The sequence below is a fragment of the Rhipicephalus sanguineus genome, chromosome 3, assembly GCF_013339695.2.
Source record: "Rhipicephalus sanguineus isolate Rsan-2018 chromosome 3, BIME_Rsan_1.4, whole genome shotgun sequence".
NCBI classification, from domain to species: domain Eukaryota; kingdom Metazoa; phylum Arthropoda; class Arachnida; order Ixodida; family Ixodidae; genus Rhipicephalus; species Rhipicephalus sanguineus.
In genome coordinates, this window is record NC_051178.1 from 213029107 (window position 1) to 213042052 (window position 12946).

Below are 12946 nucleotides of genomic sequence, written 5' to 3' on the forward strand. Positions count from 1 at the left end.
CTTAAAAAATACCCTGGGCCGGCGCTAGGGGGGGGCTCTGCCCCCCATGAGGCAGTCCGGAAGGGGGGGGGGGCAAGCCCCCCAGCCAGCCCCCCCGTACTCTCCGCCTATGCACACACACACACATATATATAGGTATATATAACTTATTTCAGGTGATTTTTTATATTCATAGAGCATGATCATATGACTTGCTTTTCAAAACTGTTTGCTTTAAAGGCGACAACACAGCAGTGTTTAAGAACATTTTGCAAATATTACCATGAAGTTTAAGAAGTGCAGCCACATTTAACCTGTTCATCATCTGAGCATTACATCCGCAAACTTCACAGTCTCAGTTTGGCGTTGTAAATACGATGAGTACGAAGAACCTCCTATGACTGTATCTCACTTAATAAACAAAACATGTGGCTGACAAAGCAAGGTATTTCGCAGAAGTCTTCAGGATAAGCCGAGTGCCAATTTCTTTACTGTTAGAGCCCTCTAATATAGTATTTCTAAAGGAGAAGCTCAAGTTCAGTCGATTAATAGTTAAGGAAACCACATTGAGCTATAAATGACTACGAACTTATATACTAGGTGTCGTTCCTTGCCCTCCTAAGCTTTTCCCAGCTAGGGTGGGAGGGTGCACGGAAAAGCGGTGAAGTGGCGCCTTACTCCTCCCCTCCAGGGGCGTAGCCAGAAATTTTTTTCGGGGGGGGGGGGGGGTTGAACCATACTTTATGTATGCTCGTGCGTGCGTTTGTATATGTGCGTGCCTATATACGCAAGCAAAACTGAAAAATTTCGGGGGGGGTTTGAACCCCCCCAACCCCCCCCCCCCCCCTTGGCTACGCCCTTGATCCCCTCCGATTCCTCCAAGTAAACAGACGTGAATTGTGTAAGGTGAAATTTTCCTTGAAAATGTGGGCGATTATAACGTTAAACTACCCCGCATTGTTTCCGTCCGTATAGGTCTTCAGCTGTTAATGTTTGGTCGAAATTTTCGGAGTCATGCTCTCAGCACCTGCTCGTAAAACGACGCAACAACATGACGCGTAAGTGATCCACCCCGTAGTTACTACTTACGCATGACGGCGTAAAAAAAATAAGTAATAATGAACTATTTTCAATACGGCGTATTGTTTGTCATTGGTACTTCGCTATTCGTCAAAAATTTTCAATGTGCCGTAAAATCGCCTACTTATTACGCGACGTCACAAGTCTGCGAAAACTCGCGTCTTAAAATACAGTGTGCACAATAAGCACCCCATTACTGTGCTGAACAATAACTCATTGTTTTCGGAATAGCCAGAGAGTGTCTCTTTCTGAACGTAATTTAAGAAGGCTTCCCGCCAATCACATTGGCATTGGCTGCTTATAGCAGCGGGCGAGACGGATTTATATGTGTTGTCGTGCCTGGGTATTTGGATCCATCCCTCATCGGCAACCAGGTTGTTGCTACGATAGGGCAGCGTCGTACCCGGACTCCGTTTGGTAGCGTAGTCGAGTCTCCGGGTTGAGGAAATGCTGCTAGCGAGTTGGGAAAACAATAACAATTTTACTGGCACTTTCGTACACTCAATTACATCGTGACAAGGTCAGAGTTCAGCGACGAGCGCATTGGATGAGCCTGTTACCGAGGGCTCAGAGCCCCATTTCTCAATTAGCACCGTCGTTTTAACCCCTCAGTCTGGCTCCTCCTTTTTGATGACCACCAATCACACACACGACCCCACCCACCATGGCACAGTCCATTTCACTGTTGTTGAGGGGTCGTTGCACTCTTGAAACAGCAAGGGTCAGGTGGTCAACGGCACGCTTGTGGGGGAAGCAAGGCGACAGGTTCCTCGTACTCTTCTTTTCCCCGAAGGGCAGAACGTGCTTGCTCCTCCGATTCTTCCCCGAAGGCAGTAAAGGGTCTGCGGCGACTCCAAGCCAAGCCCAGGTGGCCCATTGTCTCCGGCTTTGCCGTCCCCGACTTTGAGGCCGAGATTCTGCCCATTGTCGGTCACTTGCCGTCCCGGGAATTCCGTTTCCAGGAAGGATGCAGGTGTTCTAGCAGTGTGAGAACGCCTCGCCCGCCGATTCTCATGGGCAGCGCGTCGCCACCGACTGCCAGTCATAACAGTGTTTAATACTTTCAGTTGTAGTACAACGATGTTGAGCTGTTTTTACGCGTGTACAACTCTCTGCATGTGAACTCATCGTTGCTGACAAAGAGGTAGAGAGAAAAATAAACAAAATTACACATATATCATCTCCCCCTACTGGCAACCATGGTGGGATGCGAAAGCATCGCGGGGGGTGCGCATCCAGTTTCCGTTTCTCTTATCTGACATATGAGACGGTGGTTGTCGAGGCGTTTGAATTACCGCTTGCCGACGCTGACGTTTAACGTTCGGCTTCCCCTAGCCTTCCTCTGCTCCGCGGCGGTGGCGCTGCCGCTGCAACTAGCGCCGACGTTGACGTTGTTTATGGCGTTTCGCACACCGTTGCACATAGAGAGAATGACGGAAGCACAGTGAACGGGCGCTTTCGCAGCCTCGCAGTTTCGAGATTCGCTTGCCGGCGTTGCCGTTTACGTTCAGCTTCGCGAGCCTCCATAGCGCCGTTGCGAAAGAGAGTGCAACGCTTGCCGGCGTTGCCGTTTACGTTCAGCTTCACGAGCGTCCATAGCGCCGTTGCGAAGGAGAGTGCAATGAGAGCGAGTGCGTGCCGCATTATATACGAGCGTACAGCTGTGGCGGAGAGAGGGAAACGGGGGAGGAGAAACGAAGCAGAGGCAGCGCACACGCCACCTCCTCCCACGTCCTAGCGCTCACGCGAAGAGAGGGGGTAGAGTTCGCGCATGCGCAGTATGGGTGCGGACGCCGCAGAACGGACACTAGCTGCCCCGATCATAAGATGCTTTCGAATCTAATATTAGGAACAGACACAAACTTTTGCAGGTGGGCAGCCTTCTTAGTTCAGAAAACCGTGGACGCTGACCATCTCCCTGGTGACGTAGATCAAGTAACGGGGCAAACTTGAAAGCTGGGCTTCTCAATGTGCTCAATGTCTCCCCTGCCTTGTTACAAGCAGCCACGATCGCTGCAGGCTACCATATGATAAGCCAAGTGAAGCAGGCTAATCGGAGACTAAAGTGGGAATCTATTTTAGCTGTCCTGGCTAGGCACAACTAAAATACTGGACACTTCTGCACACTCAACTCACAGCGGCTTGAATATGGAGCAGTGGCGATGCTATTCGTTTTCAAAGAAGGAAACTGAATTTCCTCAAAAAGGAGAGCGTTTGATCGGACTATAAGACGTTTACTGTTCTCGCCCATATTTGCGTCGCCGATTACTTAAGTTTCAGGCCAGGCAGAACAAAACAAAATCATGACAGATTGCTGTAATGTTGCTGCTGAGCGACAGCCTCCTCTTCAATTCAATGCTCGAGCGCAAGGCGCGCAAGCGTGGAATAGGCAGCCCGCACCGCAGGTAGCCTCCAGTGCGTGTATGTCATGATACACGGAGGACAGTCGTCACAGCAGAATCGTGGGACAAATTTTATTACATAATTACGTTATTGCTGCGTTCAAGTAAAACTTTGCCTGACTTGTTAGTTTCCCAGTCTGCAGCAGCCGACAATAACCACGGTCGAAAGGGGGGGGGGAGGGGCTCCGCCCCCCTAGCAGTTCTCAGTGGGGGGGCCAGAGCCCCCCTTGCCCCCCCCGGTAGATAGGCCTATGGGTGTGTCAATGGCGGGCGTACATCACCATTACGCTGTAGTCAACGCGCTTTATTCGCCGACAATCGACTCAAACCGCCTACGGCGAAGCGCCGCTGCGTAAATTTGTATACGCACCGCCGACCACCTATCCACACAAACGCGCAACGGTGCTACCACCTATAGCCCGATCTCGCGGCGAATAGGCTGCTACTCGTTCACTGCATCGCATAAAATCGATTCTGACAACGCGTGGGACTTGCCTCCTCTCTGCTTCCTCTCTCATATGAAGTGCGTTGCGTGTTTGGTAGTTTTGTCGGTTTTGTGTTCCGAGAAAATGTACGCGCATCTTCGGTTGCGCTCACGCGGAGGCTCCTTGCTGGAAGTGACGCTTGGAGGGGGCCATATTCATGGAGCTGCGGATACGGGCAGTGTGCGCCTGTTAATAAAAAGTTTTAGTCGAGCGTCTGCAACAGCTCTGCGGACGCAGCCTGCCATTGCGAATGGCTGGCAGCCTGCGCCCGCCGAGCTGTTGAGGACGCCCAGCTAAAACTGTCAATAGTTGAGACCGATGCGCGTCTTTGTACAGGCTCCCGTTATATGAGCGATGCAATAAATTATCAAAGGCAATTGTTTGCTGACTGCAAATTGTGTCTGCACTGCTGAAGGCACAATATGTCGCTTTGAGATGCGGTTTCGTGTAAGCCTTAGTACCATTTGCAGCGACCCAATGGACCACAAACAATCCCCAGTACATCCGATGGATGTTCAGTGCCGGATGTTCGTGAGTCCAGTGGACATCCGTACACATCCCAATGACGTACAGCGGATATCTGACGGACCGTCCCGCGCAAACAAAAAGGCGTTAAACTGGACGTCCTGGACACGTCTTTCACGGATATTCAGACGTCCGCCGGACTCAATAATTTGGACATGAACGTCCACGGGACACCTGTCGGATTTTAAATGCGGACATCCGTGAAAAATCCGGAATTTTTGAAGGCTTAATTAACCCATATATGCCCAGTGTCCTACATATAGGACGCTTCTTTGATGCACTCTAACATCGCTATTTCTTTAGCTGATGACTAGCGCCGCCTACCGCACACCAAGCAGGCCTCATTGAGGCCTCCTTGATGTGCTGTAGGTGGCGCTACTCATCAGCTAAAGAAATAGCGATGTACTGGGGAGTGCATCAAAGAAACGTCCTATATGTAGGACACTGGGCACATACGGGTTAATAAAAGACTTACATGCATCATTCAGTTCCACATTAACAAGCCTAATATCTAAATTAACAGTTATGACTATTCAAGTTAATATACAGTGCCTTTATCATGCATATTTTGGCTAATTTGGTGCACATGGAAGCAGTTCTCATACATTTATGATGACTGCACACCAATGTAACTTATATTAAATATGTTGAATGGGCTCTTGCTGAGGATGTCGTTTCTTGAGGTAATATGTTGTCACCCATGGAAACTTTACCAGTAAGAAGGTCTTTTAGTTGCTTTGAGGGCACATATTTGTGAACGCAACAGCACAGTAAAGAAAGTAAAGCATGGTGCATAGGTTGTTAGGAGTGCAGCTTCTGAAGCATTGAAAATGGAGAAGTATAAGTTGGTTTTTGTTGGTGTATCGCTTGTCATACTTCAACTTTTTCCATGCTTTAAGGTTGTGCTCTATTCAAGAATCAGAGCACCAATTATATGCACCATTCTTCACTTGCTTTACTGTGCTGTTGCGTTCACTAATAAGTACCCCAAGGCAAATATAGGACAGTCTCACTGGTAACAGTTGGATGAGTGACAACATACTAGCACAGGGCACAAGTTCCACAGCAGCAGCCCATTCAACAACACTCATAGCATCCCCAGCAAGTTCAACATCTTTAATGTTGACTGCATTGGTACACAGTCATCAGAAATAATGCATATAAGCCTTTTAATAAGACTTGTGCAGCTTTTCGTGACGATCTGACTGAGGCATAGACTTGCACATAAAGCAGATCAACAGAATTTTTATTAAAAAGCATGCTGCAAACACATCACTTGTATGCATAAAAACACCTGGCACAGCAGACCCTAGCATATGAACACATTAACTAAAGGCCGATAAGGACCCACAAGAATTGAAAATAACAAGATAAAGTGTACATGTTAATTTCAGCATCAGTAAAGTAGCACAGAAGAGAAATAATAAATGCACCTTGAAGTCACTTAGCACAAGATAAAGTCTACTGTTCCTTTACTAAGCAATCTGCCCTTAACTTGTTTTACTTGTCCACCTAAAGCAGTGATGTTAACATGTTTTTCTGAAAGAAAATGAAATTACTAGAATAAATTGACTATGCTTACACCTGAACTACAATACTGCAGCCTAAAGGAACAGAATAGAAGTGAACAAATATCGGGCACAAGGAATACACATGCATTTTGTACAGACATGAAATGGCAAGTTTCCAACAATAAACAGTAATCCATATTATGCAAAAAACAGATGGGCTCTTTCATTGGATGTCATGAATATAGACTGATAGCAATGACACATTATCTGTAGGCATATCCAGAGCAATTACTGCACAGAAAAGTTAATCTATATAAAGTAGAACAACGGCATGCAACATACAGCAATGTATACACTATGTAGAAAACTGATTGGGATATTTTGCTAAGGCACACCTTTCCTGTAGCAGGAAAATGTTCTTGGTGCAGCAAATATAACGGGTGTCCCAGCTATCTTTAGCCAAAGGTTGAAAAATACAATATTAGAGGCAGGCGAGTGAAATCAGTTGCGAATTGCCGACAGCCGCCTTGCGCACCACAGATAATTTTCTGTTCCATAATTGATTAATTTGTTAATTAGGATTAATGAATTAAATTGCTAAATATTGACTAGGCAAGAAATGCGACTTGCAAAGTTCGAGAGTGTCTTCAGAAACCCCCATTGCATTATTTGCGATAAAGAAAGTCTCACATATACGATTTTTTCCAAGCTGCAAAAAGAACCACGTAATGCTGCTCTCAGCTGTGGCTTAACCACGTGGTTCTTTTTGCAGCTTGGAAAAAATTGTACACGTGAGACTTTCTTTATCACAAATTATGCAATGGGGCTTTCTGAAGACGCTTTCGAACTTTGCAAGTTGCATTTCTTGCCTAAAGCCAATATTAGCAACTTAATTAAATAATCCTAATTAATAAATTAATCAATTACGCAACAGAAAATTGTCTGGTGCACAAGGTGGCTGTCAGCAATTTGCAACTGATTTCACTCACCTGCCTCTAGTATTGTATTTTTCAACCCTTGGCTAAAGATAGCTGGCACAACCGGTATATGTGACTAAAACACAAACACGAAAAAAATAAGACGTGGTGAAGGTATCTCGCACTAAATTATACGCATAACACTGTGGTCTCACAAAAGTATCACAGCAATGTATATTATGTAGAAGATAACAGAATCCTTCATGACGTAAAATTATGTATATTAACAGGCTCTTGCAGGTTATTTTACAAGAGGGCTGAATACTGGTCTCACAAAAGTGCGGCTTTGCAGTGACGTCAAGATAGTGCTACGTGATGCAATGCAGATGACAAATGAAAGTTAAAAAAACCGCTTGCACTCTACACTATGTATGAACCATGCACTGGCATCTTCAATGCTAACAGGGGGTCAACAAATAGATACACATATAGGACAAACAGAAATTTAGGCAAAAAATATCTCGTACTTAATGTTGTGGTTTTCACGCACATATTTTGTACAGAGGCACAATAAAAAGAAGCAATGCATGGCTTGCAGTGACCTCACCGTAATTGCCATGTCACGTTAATGTAATCAGTACGCCGCATCAGGTTCTTTCTTATGCATGCACAGAGCCCAGAACTATCCAGCGGCATTGTGATCACATCGAAGCCGGTTAACCGTGACCTAATTATGCTACTTAGATGTCATTAAAGCGATCATGTTGGAATACAGCATGTTAGGAACCTGAATCCATGAAACCACATGCAAGCTATCAATGGGAATGTGAAAATATCTCCAAAAATTAAAAAAAAATACCATGGGGTAGCTGCCTTCAGTCTACAGAACATGCCTTGTTGTCGCACAGTCCACAAAAGATTCCCAAAGTTGCACAAGGTTCAGTCGCACAGGCATACACAACCAAGCAGGAACTTTTCTCAGATGCACCTACAGTCCCTTGATCATGGCTCCAATCATTTGCAACCCAATGGTAATGACAATGGCCTCCACTTGTTCTGCAGAAACATAAAGGTGCACAGTGATTATAAACGTGTGAGGTACGGGAAAATAAAACAGTGCAAGCTTACTTTGTGGATAATCATCAAGACATCGCACAATATAGCCTATTTGAATGACCACCTCAAGGGACGAGTCGTGATCTAGACAGCTAATTTTAATAGTCGAAGGACACTTGTGCAGTAAAATCGAATCCACGCATGAAGGTTGGGCGAGTTGGTAAGGATCCATTACGAAGGTATTAACATCGCATAGACATTAAAAGGTCGGGATAGGCACCAGCAAATCAGCGCTCTTTGCCTCTGCTTATCCTATTGTTCGTTATCTGTGCCTTGTTACTACCTTGTTAATGCACCACACTGGTATGCCTATTCTTCCTTACTCATTTTATACGCCTACCTTTGTTCTACTGGTTTATGACAATGCTGTTACGTGGAAGTGACACCCATGTCTATGGAAGGAACACCTCGGCGACTGCATGCGTTTGCACTTACTATGGGAGTTCGCTTTCGCGCTCTTCATCACTGTCACTACTGTACGCACAAACGTGAGCAGTTCTCAAGCGACGTCTGTACATTGTTCTCCGTCATCGGTGTCTACGGGTGCTAGGTATTCGCGGCAGTCCTCTTATTCAGAGCTCACGTATGATATTTAATCTGAGCTGTCCTGACCGCTTGACCATGATGCTTCGGTACGCTTAACAAGGAATCCTCGGAACAAAGACAGTTGTGTTTACAACAATTCGCAAAAACTTCAATCAATTTCTTAGTCTCCTTGCTTGTCTTCTCGCAAGCACGCCCGTCAGGTGGTCGCGACGTGCGTAGGAAGCCAGAACAAAAGTTTGACTTGCAGTACGCGAGTTGTGACGGTAGGCCTAACCGCAGTTTTGTTAACGGCGTCAGCACTCCCCGTGCAAAAAATGGCCCTCTTAACCACATGCACAGAATAAAAATTCGCTCACCGTGTTCCCAATGCGCACAGTTGATGTGGTGCGACACTTGTAGCGTCTCGAAAGGCGCGCGAGAAAGCCCAGCTGCTGCTGTTCCGTCGACTCGACGATTGTCCCGTCGGTTCTCACTGTTGATGGCCATGACGATTGGTGGTGAAGGGGCAACGCGAAACCGAAACGCCACAATAACGTACGGCGACAAGACTGACCAAAACACCGGTTCAGCGAGTAGAGGTTTTCTTTAGCCGTTTTGTTCCGGTTTTCGAAAAACAATTAAAAATAGGTGGTCAGAGGATTTTATCTTTTCTTGAGCACTACGCCAGGAGGTGGTTTTGCAGTATGACTTACAGTGGCAGTCCCTTTCAATGTAAAAATCAAACGACTTTTGCTGATGTTTTACATATTACTGAAATCATCGTGATCATAGCATTTACCTCCACGTACGTGCTTATAGCACCGACAAAAGCGTAAACCAATTATTGTCCGTGGGAGGACATCCGCGGGACGCTCGCTGCTGGTAAATCCGCAATCAAACATCCACTGGACTTCCACCGTATTTTAGAGTGCGGACGTTTCTTTACATCCGAAAATGTACGTCCTCCGTTTGTACGACGGATGTTATTTCCCGGACATGGACGTTCGGCTCTAAATCGGACATCCAATGGATAAGTGTGGTCCATTGGGGATATTCAAGGTGCAGCGTCGTCCACTCGCGGAAACGGGGGAAAAAAAAGTCACTCCGCGCGGAGAACACTTCGGTGCACTAAATATAAGCTTTTCTTTATTAATTAAAGGCGATATATAGTTTGAGGTGCAGATTCAGTACGGCCCTTCCAGCGCGTCCGCGGCATTCACACGCCTCGTCGGGAAGGTGAGGGGCTCTAGAATACAATATCAACGGCGTGCGTTACCGGGACCACCGCCGTGCACGCTTTCACCCTCGTTTCTTGTTGCTGTTTACGGAGTTTGCCTGAATCTACGGTGAAGTTTTGCGTCGTTATAGAACAGAATGAGCGTACGTGGCTCTGTGGGCGCTATATTACGGTGATTCTATATCATATGATACGTATGATCTCAACGCAGACGGCGTCCGCGCGCGTTCGGTGTCGTTGGGGCGCTCGCACGTCTTTATGTACGTGAAATCCAAAGTTTGACGGCAACCCGTCTGGAGTGTAAACGCGAAAAGATACACCCTACACCGACCAAAAAAGGAACAAAGTTTACTTGACGCCCCCATACGGGAGCCTTGTTCACAATAAAAGCCATAAGGATGCTACCTAAAGGTAGCATATACAGTAACTTAGCCGCGCCTAGGAAAAGGCGCCGCAGTAGGACCATGGTAGCACCCAGGGGCGTAGCCAGAAATTTTTTTTCGGGGGGGGTTCAACCATACTTTAGGTATATATATATATATATATATATATATATATATATATATATATATATATATATATATATATATATATATATATATTATATATATATACATATATATATATATATATATATATATATATGTTCGTGCGTGCGTTTGTATGTGTGCGTGTATGTATACACATGCAAAATTCAAAATTTTCGGGGGGGGGGGGGTTGAACCCCCCCCCCCCCCCCCTTGGCTACGCCCCTGGTAGCACCACAAGAAATCCTAGCGGTGGTCCGTGATGTTTTGGACCACCGGGACCGAGAGAGGCAGCGCGTTTTTACAGCGAAAGCGAAAAACGAAGAAAAAAATTCCATGATGGAACGATCGGTTCGAACCTGGGCCCTCTGCGTGGGAGCCCAGTATTCAACCTCTGAGCCATGCCGGCTTTTTTTTTCTTTATTGCCGGTTTATTAACGTCACATGTACATCAATAACAGACGACATGAAGCCTGTATAGGACCTTTTTGCAAAGCAGTTTCAAGCACCAGCATGGCTCAGAAATAATACTCAGTAGCAATGTGTATTATTTCTGAGCCATGCCGGTGCTTGAAACTGCTTTGCAAAAAGGTCCTATACAGGCTTCATGTCGGGAAGGAACCACATTAGCATATGCATTATAGCGTACGTGGTAGAAGAGTAAAATAAGCACCAAGCGTCGCACAACGCGAATTCTGTAACCAGGCGTCACACAATGCGAATTGCGCAACGAGTACGTTGTTGAATGCTTCCAACCCATTACAAAGGACTCTGCCATAATTCTTCATCGTCATCAGGCACAGCATCAACAAAGTGCGCAATGCCTTACATGGGTTTAGCAGGTACCAAAAAATGACGAAAAATGGCACAGTGCCTGCTGCCCTGTTTCTCAAAAGTTACAATGATTTATAGCGTAGTGGGTTCCTCGCAAGTGCACTTGTATTGGTTGCCAAGGAAGCCCATAAGTGCATGATCCACTTCCTCAGGGTCTCAGTAAAATATGATTTATAGCGTAGTGGGTTCCTCGCAAGTGCACTTGTATTGCTTGTCAAGGAAGCCCATAAGCGCATGATCTATTTCCTCGGGGTCTCAGTAAAGTTCCTCGCCCCCCCCCCCCGTCTCTCTCCCACGTCAACGTATGACGGGAGAGGGAAATAGCGACCGGGCGTCACCCAATGCAAATTACATAACTGGTGGGCCGTTTAAAGATTCCAACCCATTACAAAGGGCTGAGCCATAATTCTTCATCGTCATCAGTCGTCGCGTCAACAAAGTGCACATAATGCCTTACAGACGTGTAGCTGGTGCCTCGCTTCACCGCAGAATGACGATATGATGGCTTAGTAGGTGCTTCCCAACTTCACAAAAATTGTGATTTATGACGTAGTGGGTACCTTTCTAGTGTACTTGTATTGTAGCCCTAAGAGAGCTTAAAGGGGTGGTGCCACCAAATTTGTGGCTTGCGCGTTCTTTGCTGTAAGCGTTTCCTATAGCTCCTGGAAGCATGATGCACGCACCAAGATTCATGTATTCTCGCTAAATAATTTAATATCGCCTTTTGATTTGGACAACTTTCGGTTTCGGTTTCTGGGCGCCGAGGTTGGGCAGTGACGTAGAAGTGTAGGAGGCGTGGTCACGTGACCACACAAGGCTGTGACGCACATAGCCAGGAAGCGATCGAAACTCGGCGAGTGATGTAGCAACCGATGCTTTGCCGGTACTATAGTGAACTAGAATATATTCTAGTTCCCTACAGCCGGTACGTACGTTGCGGAAGTGGCGGAGGTCCGGAGGCCACTCACGTTACTATAGCAGATTTGGTCGTCACTACAACTTTCGTTGCCCATCCTACAGATCTACGTCAGTGTTGGCGCGCTAGCGATGGGTTTCGATCGGGAGAATGAGCATTTAGGTACACTTTGGAAGTGAATTAAAATATATTCTAAACGTTTGCTGTGTCCGACCCTTCGTGTGGAATGTCCTTGCATACAGAGGAAACCCACAACAGGCTTGTTATAGCCTCGAAATTTGATGGCACTTAACGGGCTCTAGAAACGCCGCTCTTCCAGCTTTCGCTGTGACTGTGCTGCGGTTTCAGCGCATGCAGGGCTGGGGTTTTTTTTAAATAAACAGAGCAAAAAACAGACGGCGACGGAAAGGAGACACACAAGACAAGCCCGTCGCCGTCCGTTTTTTTGCGCTGTTTATTTCAAGTATGCACAACCAATATCCCAGGCAGTGCTACGGTGCTACAGTGCAGTGCGGCCTGCCGCTGCCGGTCGTGCCACTGGTGGAGGGGGGGGGGGTGCCGTAGTTGAACAAAGTGTCGCCTAGCGTTGCCACCCAGAACACCAGGCTGGTTGCCATTTGACAGAAAGCCTTTCATATATTGGATGTTTCAAATCACAGTGACCGCATGGTGCTTCACGAAACAAAATCAGACAAAATGCTTGCGATGCTTGAGACCAGTCCCCCGTACAAAGCGCTATTAATTGCAATAGGCGAGAAAATAATGCGAGTACTGGGTATATTTAGCAAAGTCACAAAACTTTATTCGTATGAAGCCGGCATGGAAGTTCTCATGTGCTCAACCATTCCTATGAAATTTTATCGGATTCTATTCCTACGACCGACCCATCGTC